Source organism: Onychomys torridus, chromosome 14 (assembly GCF_903995425.1).
Source record: "Onychomys torridus chromosome 14, mOncTor1.1, whole genome shotgun sequence".
NCBI classification, from domain to species: Eukaryota; Metazoa; Chordata; class Mammalia; order Rodentia; family Cricetidae; genus Onychomys; species Onychomys torridus.
Genome location: NC_050456.1, coordinates 36,322,416 through 36,326,664, shown reverse-complemented (window position 1 = coordinate 36,326,664; position 4,249 = coordinate 36,322,416). Strand labels below are relative to the sequence as shown.

Here is a 4,249-nt window from a genome sequence, read left to right as displayed (position 1 = left end):
CTAGCTATGTAGCTGAAGTTTTCTCCAGTCCTACCTGGTCCACAGTCAGGATAAAGCTCTCACCTACCAGTCCCTCAGCTGCTCAGACCCAACCGAGTAAACACAGAGACTTATATTACTTATAAACTGTATGGCTGTGGCAAGCTTCTTGGTATCCAGTTCTTATATCTTAAATTAACCCATATCTTTTAGTCTATAAGTTGCCACATAGCTCATGTCTTACCGGTACCTTACATCTCGCTTTTCATGGCGGAGGCTGGCAGTGTCTCTCTGCCTCAGCCTTCCACTTCCCAAAATTCTCCTCTCTCCTTGTCTTGCCTATACTTCCTGCCTGGCTACTGGCCAATCAGTGTTTTATTTATTAACCAATCAGAGCAACACATTTAACATACAGAACATCACACAGCATAGCTATATTCTGTCCTGTCAGAGGCCAAAGCAGCTTTATTCATCAACTAATGAGAGCAACACATGTTTACAATATGAGAAAGGACATCCTACATGAAGCATCTTAATTCTTCTCATTGTAACTTCTTTTTCCTTCTATTTGCTCTACCCTCCCCCATTTTTCCATTCTTTCCCTGGTTGTCTTAGCATAATTATCCTTTCATGAATCAAATGAGTACTCATTTTTTTCCCAGTAATACAGTAATCTGATTGCATGACAATTAACCTACTCATAGTGGGCATTTTTTTCTGCATAATTAGTAATTAGAAGAGGTACTGGGTTACAGTGAGAGTTCAATAAATGAGTCTGAATTGATGAAAACTATTGAGCAACATTAAAGACCATTTTTATTTACAGAACATGCTGGGTATTGGCTATTTATTTCTATCTTATTTTTCTTTACATTTTTACTTCATATTTGTTATGTTAACATATACTGAATATTAATTATTTTGTGATGCACTATGACTACCATTTTTACTTTACTTTTTATTATAGTTTCAACTTAATCTTTATATGACTCTTAGATTTTCAGTTTATGGTCCAATGAAAGAAAGCAAGTTTAGACATGTTAAATTAAGATTTTACTTTCATGCAATAGACAGACTTCCTTATCTACCACCTGCCCTAAATAACCTGGAGATTTTTTATTAATGAGGAAAGCTTGGCTGTTAGCTTAGGCTTATATCAACTAGCTCTTATAACTTAAATTAACCCATTTATATTAGTTTATATTCTGTCATGTGGCATTGCCTCTCTTTCATCTTGTACCCCCTATTTCCTCTCTCCCTCTCTGGCTGGCAACTCTGCCCTTCTTCTTTCCAGAGGCCCCTCTCTCCCTGGAAGTCCTGCCTAACATCTTTCTAGCTACTAGTCATTCAGCTTTTATTACACTAATCACAGCAATATATTTTCACACAGTGTACACATATCCCACAACACCCAATTTTAAATAAATGGTAGTTGAAAAAGAACAATGAGTAGCTAAAATAATGACGCAGCCCTGTCAAATTAGTAGAACAAATGCAGAGACAAGAGTAACCTGATCATTAAAATGTAAAGGTGCAATGTACCTTATAAAGTAATTTACCATGATGGAATGAGTCAGAGAGAGAGAGAGAGAGAGAGAGAGAGAGAGAGAGAGAGAGAGAGAGAGAAGTGAAGATTCATCAAATAAAATGAATAATTTCATGTTTTTCAAGCAAAGCCATCACTAATGATGGCCAGATTCAAAGTGTGGCCATGGATGGAGTCATGAAGGGACTAGAAAAAACCCTGAGCTAGTGAAGTCCTGAGTACATGAGATTTTTTACATGAGCACACCTTATTGAGGCCTCCAAGATCAATTGGCCCATGGGAACTTGGCAAAGACATTATTGCCCATATGAGCCAGGCTCAAGAAGATAGCAAAATTTTTCTCACTTGACTGAGTATGAGTGCTTAGGAACCATTGATCAGTGTGTGCAAAACTAGCAAGTGCAGATTCCTCCTCCAGGATGCTTACAGCCTGAGACATCTTGCCTCCATAGATGTATTATGGAGAGTTGTTAACCTTCCCTGTAATAAACACGCTCATGTTCCAGGTTGCAGTGCTTGGAGCACCCCATCTTATCCCAGCCTCACTGTATATTTATTTGTCCATTTTTCTATGTTTTATTAATTCAATCACTGCTCATCGGGAGCATTCTAGGACTCAAACTGCATGGTTTGTGGTTGTGAAAGAGATTTGGAGTGGCATATTTACAAAATTACTGAGGAATAAGGAGTAACAATTAAAATCTTTGGGTGTCAATTTAGTCTTGTGTTAGTAACTATTATAACAAAATATGATAAAAAATTCTATTGATTCAAAGTCTAAGTTTCAAAGTTTGTATAAGATTCAAAGTCTATTTCCTTCAAAGCCATGCATAATTATCCTAACTTCATGGCATCAGTCTACACTAGTCGCAAACTGTTCATTTAGCTTTATATTATTTTTATGTTTTAAAATGACTGAAAAATTAAAAATACTAATTTTGAAGCCCAATAATCAGGTAAAATGCAAGCTTCATATCTGATTATTTTATTACAAGTCAATCATGCTAGTTATTTGTTATTAAATTCAATGCCCACATCCACAGTCACCATGTGCCAATCCTGTGGAAAAGTTGCTATGTTATCCACAAAGCTGAAAGTATATCCCCTGATCCTTTACAAATATGGCCATACCACTGTCATGTCATATACATCTTAAGTTCACTAAACACAAAATGTGTAATAATCGCTTCTACCAACATGGTGAAAGTTCCTAAGACATGCCAGACACTCTGCAAGAGAGGTGACAAGCACTAACCCCACACAGTGACATAGTACACGAAAGGCAAGGGTTCTTTGTATGCCCAATGAAAGTGTCATTATGACAGGAAAGAGAGTGGCTATGGTGGGCAGAATAAGCCTATTTTCCACAAAAAGTCTAGAACCACAAAGAAGATTGTATTGAGATTTGAGTGTATTGAGCCCAACTGCAGATGTAAGAGGATGCTGGCCATTAAGAGATACAAGCCTTTTGAACTGGCAGGGGAGAAGAGAAAGGGTCAAGTGACCCAGTTCTAAGCTGATCTTGTTATAAAGACAATAAAATCATGAGCTTTTACTGAAAAATTTAATATTGGCCCCATTGTTTTTAATGCTATTCTTAAGAAATACTGTGAACAATATGCATTGGTGTTATATTTTAGTTGGATTCTTGTGTCTCAGGGCTATGGAGAGAGAACAATATTTGTTCTTAATTTTAGGGTTGGAAGAACAGAGGTTGAGGACAGGTAAGCAAATTACCTAAGGTGAAAATCGAGAAAGTTGCATAGTTAGAAATCAGAAACAATTCCAGGTTGTGGAGCCCCCAGCTGAATCAGGCCCTCTGGATAAGTGAGACAGTTGAGTGGCTTTGACTGTTTGGGAGGCACCCAGGCAGTGGGACCTGGACCTGTCCTTAGTGCATGAGCTGTCTGTTTGGAACCTTGGGCTTACACAGGGACACTATGCTCAGCCTGGAAGGAGGGGACTGGACCTGCCTGTACTGAATCCACCAGGTTTAAATGAATCCCCAGGGGAGTCTTGGCCTTCGAGGAGATGGGAATGGAAGGGAGGGGATGGGGTGAAGGTGGGGGCGGGGACAGGAGGGGGAAGGACAGGGGAACCCATGGCTGATGTGTAAAATTAAACACAAATATAATAATAAAAAAAAAGAAAAAAAAGTCAGAAACAAAATTTTTCATCATAAATGTTTGTAGTTTCTTTTCATAGGTGATGTTGGTTCCTACAAGTTGATTGACCTTGTTTAAGATGACTCCCTGTTCCAGGAACAGTACTACTCTACTGCTCCACATGCGGCTAAACCAATCATCAACAGCATTTATTACACATAAATCAACTCCGAACTGTGTGTCACTTGTCAAATCAAACACAGTAATCAAAAAGGCTCTGTGAAAGTCTTGTAGTTTTAAAGCTATCCAATTTTAAGAAACGATGGCATTTGCTTTTTGTTGTTGTTGTTGTTGTTGTTGTTGTTGTTGTTGTTGTTGTTTCGATACAGGGTTTCTCTGTGTAGCTTTGCAGCTTTCCTGAATCTCACTCGGTAGACCAGGCTGGCCTTGAACTCACAAAGATCCGCCTGCCTCTGCCTCCTGAGTGCTGGGATTTGCTTATTTTTAAAATTCGTGACTATTTGATTACTTTGTGATACATGTTGAATTTGATAGCATAATGTGGCAATGTTGGCAAAATGTTTTATAACATATAATTTGGAATTGCAATGGGCTATTT

The 4,249-nt window shown here is 38.2% G+C and overlaps 1 pseudogene; it reads left to right on the top strand.

Moving 5' to 3' along the window:
- Positions 1-2,722: 2,722 nt before the first annotated feature.
- On the top strand, positions 2,723-3,040 carry LOC118595858 (annotated as a pseudogene).
- The last annotated feature ends 1,209 nt before the right edge of the window (positions 3,041-4,249 follow it).